This window comes from Bos javanicus, chromosome 16 (assembly GCF_032452875.1).
Source record: "Bos javanicus breed banteng chromosome 16, ARS-OSU_banteng_1.0, whole genome shotgun sequence".
In the NCBI taxonomy this organism is placed as follows: Eukaryota; Metazoa; Chordata; class Mammalia; order Artiodactyla; family Bovidae; genus Bos; species Bos javanicus.
Window position 1 is genome coordinate 58,225,128 of NC_083883.1, and position 11,412 is coordinate 58,236,539.

Here is an 11,412-nt window from a genome sequence, read left to right on the forward strand (position 1 = left end):
AAATTAATAGAATAAATATACAGAGAAGTAGAAGGATATAGTAGACCTGAAAAGAACCAATTCAACATAACTAAGATTTATACAACTTTCACACAACAGCAGGATACAAATTCTATTCAAGTTTCCATAGACTGTAAGCTGGGAGACATATCCAGAGACATAAAACAAGTTGCAAAAATTTCATGGTCTAAAGGTATTGTAGTCATATAGAGTCTGTTCTCTTTCCACTGTGGAATTATGTTAGAAATCAATTATCCAAAGACATTTGAAAATAACCCACATATTTTCAAATCATGCCATATTACCTTCAATTAAATATAAAGATCTTTCCAATCACATAACCTAGAGATCACTTCACTGTTGACTGCCAGTCTTTTATTTCTCTCATCCAGCAATGGTGGGATGGATCCCTTTTCCTTGGGGAAGAGATGTCTGTGGTTTGTTGCCTTTGCCAATAACAAAAATGTTAGTGAACCGGATGGCAAAGCTGTTGCCTTTGGCATCTTTCACATGAACCATATCAAAGGAACCAGGAGGTCTCTTTCTGTTGGTGATCACACCAATTCTTCCCAGGTTAGCACCTCTGGTCACCATATACTGGTGGAATGGGTAAATCTTGTTTGTCTCCAAATCAGTCTGAACGGTGTTATTCACTTTGATGAGGAATCAGGGAGGTAGGTGGTATGAGCATCATGAGTTGCCAGATGAGGGATTCCTTTTGTGTCCACAAAGGTCTTTCTCACTTTGCGCAACTTGTACTTGGCTTCCTCAGGTGGACTACAATGAACAGCAAAGTGACCCTCGGTGTCACAGAAGAGAGGGGAATTCTCTCTGGTCTTGTTAAGGCTGATGACATCTATTAATCCAGCAGGGTAGGTTAGGTTACATCACTTTGGATCTCTGCCATCAATCTTTTTTTTTTTTTCTTTCTCTCTTGTATTTATTTATTTATTTGGTTGCACTGGGTTTTAGCTGTAGCATGTGGGATCTAGTTCCCTGACCAGGGATGGAACCAGGGCCCCATGTGTTGGGAGCATGGAGTCTTAGCCACTGGACCACCAGGGGAGTCCCTGCCATTAATCTTAATAAACTGTCGCACAAGCAGATCTTCATCTCCTGTCAGAGCATACTTAAGTCTGTTCCTTAGAAAATGATGAGGGGGAGACTTTCCCTCAGGCATGTGGGGACTGGTAGATGGGCAAGGAACAAGCACATTGATCAGTTTTTCAGCATCCAGGGCTTTGGAGTTGCTACATGCTTCAGATGCTTCCTGAGACATTGAGTCATGGCAGTGCTAACCATGAAAAGAGCATTCTTTAACCCTTTTCAGCTCACCTAAACTTTCTTTGAGGTCAACTTGGTTCTTAAATTTACTTTGTTTTCTCAAACGGTAAAAACAAAAAATAATTTCTGATAATTGAGATCCATTCAAAATAGCAAATTCAAGATTTCAGTGTCTCCAAGTATAACCAGAAAAACAAGTGTAATGTAAACCCCTAAATTGTATTCCTTCATTCATCCTTTTGCTCATAATTTGATCAGTTTTCATTGACTACCATCTACCTGCTGGGATATTTGTTAAACTCAGGATAAACTGTGGTCTCTTGGGACTTCCATGTCATTAAAATGCAGTGCTGTGTGCTAGCTGTTGGTCATCCTGAAGATATGAGCAAGTGTTACTAAAACTCTTGTGGAGGTCACCCTTGCTGGACGAGAGAATTTGTGTTGGTTTTTGGAGAAAGTGGCCTATGAGCTGTAAGCTGAGTAGGAGCAAGCCATGGAAAGAACAGGGAGTTACTGTAGTGACATTATATGTTTGGGAGCAGCTGGTTCAATGGTAGAGAGGCACAGCTGAGTGAAAATTCAGGCGAGTAACATGTATACAGTGGAATATTGAGTAAGAATAGTGTGCGGCAAATGGAAGACTAGGAAAGAGCTTTGTATGCCACACTAATTTGGCATTCTCTCCTAAAAGTATTCCTAAAGCCTTTTAAGGGTTTTAACCATTGGATTGGGGTGATCAGATCTGTTTTTTGAAAGACAGTGCCAGTAGGAGTGTGGCAAATAGATTGAGAATAGGGTATGATAACTGTGATGTGGAATCAAGTTAGAATTGTTATAGTAATCCAGGCAAGAAGTGATGAGGTCCTGAGCTATACTGTTAACTATTTCCCAAAGACATAAAAATAATTTTTTTTTACTCAATTCTGGGCCAGATATTTTAAACTGTCACTTAGAGGAAAGCAGAATACCTATTTATAGGCAAGGCTAGTTCTTTTCATTTTCTTTCTCATTTAAAAAAAATTAGCCCATCAATGCAATTTCAAAGCCATATGGTATTTTAGAACTTCCTAAGGAAAAAAAAAATGGACAAGTCGATATTAAATTATCCATGCTTACAAATGGACTACTCTTTTTTCAGGCAACCCTCTGTAGTTTACAGTGAAATGGCTTCCCTGTAGCTCAGCTGGTACAGAATCCGCCTGCAATGCAGGAGACCCTGGTTTGATTCCTGGCTCAGGAAGATCCACTGGAGAAGGGATAGGCTACCCACTCTAGTATTCTGGCCTGGAGAATCCCATGGACACTGGCAGACTACAGTCCATAGGGTCGCAAAGGGTCGGACATGACTGAATCGACTTAGCAGAGCAATCTGTAGATTAACTAGAACCAAACCTATACATTTTAATAGTAACATATGTTCTGTTATCTGCCAATCTATTTTCAAGTCTATATGAGTATGACTGTATGCCACCATGAACGAATGAACAGGAAAGATCAAAGTCATTTGATCTGGTTCTGTGGTTTATAAAATTCAAATCAATATGAAGAGAAAATGGCGGGCATCAGACATCCGTCTCTGCTTGTACCAGGTCACACACTGTAATTCTATCCAAGTACAAGTTTCCATGGTAAACAGGGCAAGACTTGCCAACACTTCACAGGCTTCCAAAAAGAAGCTACGTCCTCCTGGGGGAACTTTGTAACTGGAAAAGAAAATCTTCACAGATGAAATCTGCAGCAAAATCAAGTCAAAGACGGTATTTCTGCAGCAGGCCTTTTGCCAAATGTCTCATCAACAAATATGGCACTGGCAGTGACCCATCCTAGGGTAAAGGTGGTTTATAAAATGCTCCTGCCAAACCTTGTTTTTATTTGCACACAGCTTCCTAGGGGGGAAAAAAAACAAATATCTGACTTTGAGTTGAAATTTTCCACGTTTCATCCCAATCCAAAGGTTACTTAAAAAGTTTTTTTTTTTGGAAAGTTGAAGTAAAGTCAAGTGAAATTTGTAAAGTTTAGTCATCTGAGGAGGTATGTGTACACAAAGATCTCAGTGAGTAACACAAAAAAATTACATTTTCCTTTTGCTTGTGACTTTTGAAAGACTAAATCCTTTTGGCTTTTTCTTTTGAAACCCTGTCTCAATTACAAGGACAGGAAACCAACCATTTTTCTTTTTCAATTTATTCCAACAGTTTTTCTCCTAGGAAGAACTAATAAAATTTGTTGTTGTTTGTCGTGCTCAGACCCTCAGTCGTGTCTGACTCTTTGTGACCCCATTGACTGTAGCTGCCAGGCTCCTCTGTCCACGGGATTACTCAGGCAAGAACACTGGAGTTGGGTGCCATTTCCTCCTCCAGGGATCTTCCTGACCCAGGGATCGAACTCTTATGTCTCTAACATCTTACATCTCTTATGTCTCCTGCATTGGCAAGCAGATTCTTTACCACTAGGGACACCTGGGAAGCCCCATTAAAATAAGACTTTACATATTAAATCCACTAGTAGCAAAAAAAAATTTAGAATGTCCTCACATACACATACATTTGAGAGAAAAATATATTTTCAAATCATGAGCATAATTCAAATGAATTCGACAAATCTGCTAAGTACCAGGCACTGAGAGTTCAGTGTTCCAGGTATATAAAGCTGAATAAGGCAAGTCCTGCCCTCCAGAAATATATTATTTGGTAGTGGAGATAAAAGTAATAACAATGGCAATAATGCAAGGCAGAATATAGTAAGCGTAGAGGTATAAGCAAAGTGATACAGGACCACAAAAATGGAGAAATGAATGTTGATTGGAGGATGGGGATGGTTTATTCTGAGTTTTGAAGGACTGAGAATGACAAAGATCAGTGAGTCAGGAAGGACATTTCAGACTAGAGACCAGTGTGAGCACATGAATGGAGGTTAGAGATAGGACTAGTCAAGGTGGCTGCCAAGTTGGATATGACAGAGGATGGAGTAGAAAATCAAGTTACGAAAAGTTGAAAAGTTAGGTTCAAAGTTTCTCAGTGGGTGTGCTACTGGTTTTAGGGGGTGAATGGGTCTTTGCTTTCTTAGGGAGTGTGTGTCTTCTAAAAGTCATCAGTGCTCCATGGCATTTTGACCAATAAAAAGAATTCTCAAACATTTTCAAACCCATCCTGGGGACAGGCAGTATCAACCCTGCAGAAAATGACTGAAGGTGGCTTGGATTCCAAATCTGGGGGCAGTCCTTAGTCCTGTATGTAGGTGCTGAGTATCTACTAAACCAGTTCTGACTAGAGCAAGGGCCTGAGCAGGCCTTGGATTCAGGACAATGATCTCTGGAGATTGAATCAAAGAAGAGAAAGAATGGGATAATCAAGTCAGTCTATTGCAATAGTCTAGAGAAGAGTCAATGTGGACTTGAAGTTAAGACTCTCATCACTTTCATGCTTGAAAACATTAATATACATCAGTATTATTATTATTAAAATCTTCATTGACTTTGTTACAACATTGCTCCTGTTTTATGTTTTGTTTTTTTTAGCCACAAGGCACTTGGGATCTTAGCTTCCTGACCAGGGATGGAACCCACATCCTCTGGATTGGAAGGTGAAGTCTTAACCACTGGACCACCAGGGAAGTCCCTATTACTATTTTTGCCTCTGCTACTCCATAGCACTGCCTTGTAGAATTCTCGGTGCTATAGCTGCTTTCCTGTTATTTCTCTTTCCCCAAATTAATATCATATGGTAAAGTCAGTATTTCAAAAACAAGATTTTTAGAGGGTGATCAAAACACCCTCTCTACAACACACTTTCTAATTATAGCATAAACACGTGGGGGTGTGGAAAACTCTATTTAAAAAACAAGACAGAAAGAATGCTGTTTCTCTGTTTTGTTTTAGATAGTGTTTGGATTCTTTCACTTCTTGAGAGGTTTTTTTTTTCTTCTTTCCCTCTCTCTTTTTAAAAGAAAGGCTCTGTTGACAGTAGACTGAAAAGTTTTGAATCCCAGATGTCAGTTCAATGGAAACTCAAAGTGGATAGGCAGATGGAGTCTCTCAGAAGCACCACCAGTTGCCAGAACAGAAGACCGTGCCCAAGGCAAGGGAGGCAAGTGGGTCATGTTGCTGCTTGGATGTGTGCAGGTGATGGCGAGGGGTTGAGAGCACGGCTGCCCCCACGGAAGCCCAGTCTGCACGTCTCTAAAGGGCGTCCTGAGTCAGCAAAGCGGCTGAAATCACACCCTCTAACGGGTCCTCTCTCATCTACATTGCTGCCTTCTTGTTTCCCCAAGGGACTTTGGAAGGGACCCACTCCAGTATTCTTGCCTAGGAAGTCCCATGGACAGAGGAGCCTGGTGGGCTATACAGTCCATGGGGTTGCAAAGAGTTGGACACAACTTATGGACTAAATAACAACAACAAATATTTACAGAAGATCACCCACAGATATGTTATGCTTAACTTTTTTTTTTGTAAAAAACCCTCTTCAGGAAACTTTCAGGTGTTTTTTCGTGGGAAACAAAATGGGATTTCAGGCCTCATTAAGCAACTGAAAACTTGTACCAAATCTACGAGAGGCTTGAGGACTTGAAATCACAAATTCGAATCTGATCCGAGTCATTAGTGAGGCTCTCATTCTCCAAACCTCATCTGAACTTTCAACTAGGTTCCTGTTAAGGGTCTCTGAAATGGGCTTGGGCCCCCACTCATGTTTTCCAGGGCTCTATTCCCTTCAGTTTTTTTCTTGTGCAAAATTGTTAATTTTTCTCTTCATTGAAGAACATACTGAAAAAAAAAATGATTATAACGTTTTTTTAATTTCCTGATACTTTCTATGTTATAAAGCATTTATATATATATTAACCAAGGAATGATGCTAAAGCTGAAACTCCAGTACTTTGGCCACCTCATGTGAAGAGTTGACTCATTGGAAAAGACTCTGATGCTAGGATGGATTGGGGGCAGGAGGAGAAGGGGACGACAGAGGATGAGATGGCTGGATGGCATCACCGACTCGATGGACCCGAGTTTGAGTGAACTCCAGGAGTTGGTGATGGACAGGGAGGCCTGGCGTGCTGCGATTCATAGGGTCGTGAAGAGTCGGACACGACTGAGCGACTGAACTGAACTGAACTGAACTGAACCCATTAAATACTTTGAAGCTCAGAGGATTAAGGGACTTACCCAAGGTCACAGAATGGAAATCCCAGAACTCACATCCAGGTCTTTTTGACTCTGAGCTCATGTGTTCCCCTCAACAGTTTGCTACTCAGTTACCAGCACTTTGATCCCTGAACTGATGCTAAGGAGGGCCACAGTTTCTGAGCAGTATGATCTCCCAGTTCTGACCCAGGAATCAGTTGCTTCGAATAATGAGAATTGGTTCCATTGGCAGTTTCCAAAACTGTCTTTTAGAAATTGCTATTATGGCAACAGCTTTTGTGGTTCCTGACCCTCAGTGGCAGGAAAGGCCAGTGGCCCAGCTCCAGGTGCCCCTTCCTCCCTACGTGGCTGCATTCAGTGACTCCCAGCAGCATGTTCTCCTGGCTGTGGTAAACTCCCACTTGCTCCTGTTAGCAGCTTTTGAAAGGTCCTCTGGGTCATTCCAGAGTTTCTTGCTTCCTGGCATAGCTCCTTGGCAAGTAGACAGTGCAGCGTCACCACCTCAGCACCACCTCTAAGGGCAGACCTCAGTTCTGGTGTTCGACAGCAACTTGTGTCTTCAACTAAGCCCCCGAAGTGACTTAGGGGAAGCAAGGCTCCATAAAGGTCCACAATGTCATGCTGGGATTTGCTGGACTCTGAAACAGATTTAGGTCTCCTGAGTCTCCACTGGTTCGGAGTGAGTGCCTTGACATTCTTCTTTCAGAAGTCACATGTGTTGCCTGTAAAATTTTTCTCTACATGATCAGTCCTCCCTTATTGTGTGGTGAAATGAGCCCCGGAAACTGCCCTAGGCATCTTCAAACGGTTTAGCTCTCATAATTTTCTAACAGTGACCCTGGGTTATGTAGAAACTCAAAATTTCTCTTCATAACCAGTTAGCAATAAGAGTAGGGTGAGGTTTATTTAGGGCTTGCACCATGCCAAGCCCTAAAGAAAGTTAGTTTAATTTAGTCACTCAGTCGTGTCCGACTCTTTGCAAGCCCATGGACTGTAGCCTACCAGGCTCCTCCATCCATGGGATTTTCCAGGCAAGAGTACTGAAATGTGTAGCCATTTCCTTCTACAGAGGATCTTCCCAACCCAGGGATCAAATCCAGGTCTCCCACACTGTAGGCAGATGCTTTACCGTCTGATCCACTAGGGACGTCCCTAAAGAGCTGGACCACAAAGAAGGCAGAGTGCCGAAGAATTGATACATTCAAATTGTGGTGTTGGAGAAGACTCTTGAGAGGCCCTTGGACTGCAAGGAGATCAAACCAGTCCATCCTAAAGGAAATCAACCCTGAATATTCATTGGAAGGACTGATGCTGAAGCTGAAGCTACAGTACTTTGGCCACCTGATGCAATAAAGCCAACTCTTTAGAAAAAGACCCTGATACTGGGAAAGACTGAAGGCAATAGGAGAAGGGGGCTGCAGAAGATGAGATGGTTAGATAGCATCACTGACTCAATGGACATGAATCTGAGCAAACTCTGGGAGATAGTGGAGGACAGAGGAGCCTGGCAGCCTACAGTCTATGGAGTTGTAAAGAGTCTTGCTAGGACACAACCTAGCAAATGAACAACAACAAATCCACGCCAAGCACGTAAGTGCTTTCTATTAACTTTTAAAATCCTCATAGCACATTCCTGATGAAAGTCCTGTTTTAAGCCCCATTCATTTACTATTTTTTAATTTATTAAAAAGACTTATTTTTGTATTTGGCTGAATGGGGCCGTGTTTGTGGCATGTAGGATCTTTGATCTTTGCTGTGGTATGTGGGGTCGCTTGGCTGCAGAATGTGACTTCTTAGTTGCAGCAAGTGGCATCTAGTTCCCTGACCAGGGATGGAACCTGGGCCTTCTGCTTTGGGAGTGTGGAGTCTTAGCCACTGGACCACCAGGGAAGTCCCACCCCTTTTAAAAACAGGGAAAAGGAGACTTACAAAGTTAAAAAAAATGTGCTCAGGAGGTAATGGATGGGAGATCTGCCTTCTGGTTCTTTCTGAATTCCAGAAATTTTTTGTGGATAAAGAAGAGTATATCACATTAAAGAATTTGAGTGCCTCCTTTATCCTTGCAGAATGTCACATTTTCCCCAAGGACAGATATCTTTAAGCCTCACATGGTCTGAGCAGAAGATGTCTGTGGCAGATACGTCTTTTCTCACCTAACAGTCCTTCCTGGTTCTTCCGTGTCAAAATGAAAAGTTAGTCGCTCAGTCATGTCTGACTCTTTGTGTTCCCATGGGCAGTAGCCCACCAGCCTCCTCTGTCCATGGGATCTCCAGGCAAGAATACTGGAGTGGGTATTCCAGTATTCCCAGGTTCCCCTTCTCTAGGGGATCTTCTCAACCCAGGGATTGAACCTGGGTCTCCTGCATTGTGAGCAGATTCCTTAACTTAAGGCACCAAGGAAACCCCCTCCTTGCCAAAGTCTCTGGTTTTGTTCAAATGGCAATGTGCTCTGGAGCTTCAAGGGATTGCATCCTTGTTGGCCTCATTCAACCACAGAGCTCCCATTCTTCTTTGCATATTGGGTATAAGAGCAGGTCTGAATGAGTTGGGGGACCTTTGGGGCTCTTCTAGACAAGATATTCCTGTTTGAGTGAATACAGAGCCAGGTGAGGAGAAAGCACTTTTGTCCTTATTCTTCCCTTCCTGCTTTGGATAACGTTGGGCGATGAGGTGATGCCTGGGGCTCAGAGAGCTTGCGGCCATTAGACAAGCCTGAGGATAGAGACCAACGACCTGTGGCTGGCAAAATGGGATAATATAATAATAATAAAAGCCTGGTTCTTTTTAAATGACATGGAGCCTTCAAATTGATCCTGGAATCACTTTTGATTTTCTCATGAAGTTGACAGTAAATATCCTTTTATTTGTGCCGAGGCTTCACAAAATGTGAGAAGTATGTGCCAGTCTGCAAACTGTTTCTTACTGCTCTGTAAAGAGATAAGAACAGAAAATTGAGAATAAGGGCTTCAGTGCTACTATAGTACGTTGCTGTTACACTGGTGACGGTAGACTTGTTGAACAAGGTATTGACCAGTCCAAGGTGGATTGGAAATTAAAACAACAGCAATGCCACAGGTCACTTAGTTACCTGATAATTCAGTGGACTTTTTTTTTTTTTTCTTAGCTAAGAAAATTCGCTTAGCTAAGAGTATTCTTAACTCTTAAGAAAAGAAGTCTGTGCTCACATGACTGATATACTCTCAAATTTAAACAGATTTATGTCACACGGTAGAGACCTAGATACAACTGAACTTTTTGCTTCAGTTCAGTTCAATTCAGTTCAGTTGCTTGGTCATGTCCGACTCTCTGTGACCCCATGAATCGCAGCACGCCAGGCCTCCGTGTCCATCACCATCTCCCGGAGTTCACTCAGACTCACGTCCATTGAGCCGGTGATGGCATCCAGCCATCTCATCCTCTGTGGTCCCCTCTTCCTTGTGCCCCCAATCCCTCCCAGCATCAGAGTCTCCTCCAATGAGTCAACTCTTCGCATGAGGTGCCCAAAGTACTGGAGTTTCAGCTGTAGCATCATTCCTTCCAAAGAACACCCAGGGCTGATCTCAATCAGAATGGACTGGTTGGATCTCCTTGCAGTCCAAGGGACTCTCAAGAGTCTTCTCCAACACCATAGCTCAAAAGCATCAATTCTTCGGCACTCAGCCTTCTTCACAGTCCAACTCTCACATCCATATATGACCACTGGAAAAACCATAGTTTAGGGGCTGTCTTAACAAATGTGTTGTTCTGTGTGATCTAATTCTTCTGTGGTCATCATGCTTTGAGAGAAAACCAAGCTACTTCAGGTAAAGCAGGGTGGTATAGACTGGTCACTTACAAGTATAGCAAAAGTATAATGTTGACAACGTTTAGTTCGGGGCTCTGTCGTGCGGTCCTTCAGGGTCCCTCCCAACCAGCCAGTCTGTCATTCCTCCTCTTCTCTTTCCTATTCTTGTTTTTACTCTAAGCTTGACATGAAGTCATCTTTAAGAAGTTTTCAAAATATTTTTATTTTTTCCTGAAGTATAATTGATTTATAATATTACATTATTTTCAGGTAATCACTACAGCATACTAATCCAGTATTTTTACCTGAGGTCATATCCATGAAATATAGTCTAAAATTAATTATACGGATGTTAAATCAACTCTAAGATTTAACGCTCAACCATTGTGTAAAAGAAGTTAGAAAATAAAGAATTTCCGTATAAAAAAGTTATTACAAGATAATGTCTATAATTCCCCATGCTATACCATGTTTTCTCATTGCTTATGTATTTTGTACATAGTAGTTTGTGTCTCTTAATCCCTTACCTCTGATTTGTTCCTCCCTCATCCTTCTCCCCTTTGGCAACCACTAGTTTGTTTTCTTTGTGTGTGAATCTATTTCTGTTTTGCATTTATGTTCATTTGTATTTTTATTTTAGAAACATATTTATTTATTTCTTTGACTGCTTTGGGTCTTAGTTGCAGCATGCAGGATCTTTCATTGTGGCAATCAGGCTCTCTAGTTGTGGCTCACAGGCTTCGTTGTCTTGCGGTATGTGGGGTCTTAGTTCCTCAACCAGGGATTGAACCCACATCGCTTGCATTGCAAAGTGGGTTCTTAACCACTGGACCATCAGAGATGTCTCTATATTGTTCTTGTTTTTTAATTCTTATTTTAAAATCTTTATTTGTATAATTTAAACGAAATTTTATGCAATTTTAAAGGTAACTTTCCATTTAGTTCTTACAAAATATGGATTATATTCCCTGCATTGTACAATACATCCTTGAATCTATCTTATATACAATAGTTTAAACCTCCCATTCTATCTCCTCTCTGTTCCCCACTGCCCTGCAGCTGGTAACCAGTAATTTTTTCTCTATATCTGTGGGTCTACTTTGTTTTTGTTTTATTCACTAGTTTGTTGTATTTTTTAGATTCCACATACAAGTGATATTGTGATATTATATAGTATTTGTCATTCTCTGTCTGGCATTTCATT

General features: G+C 41.5%; 1 pseudogene; it reads right to left on the bottom strand.

Moving 5' to 3' along the window:
* Positions 1-311: 311 nt before the first annotated feature.
* LOC133227371 (small ribosomal subunit protein eS4, X isoform-like) lies at positions 312-1,488 on the bottom strand (annotated as a pseudogene).
* Between the last annotated feature and the right edge of the window lie 9,924 nt (positions 1,489-11,412).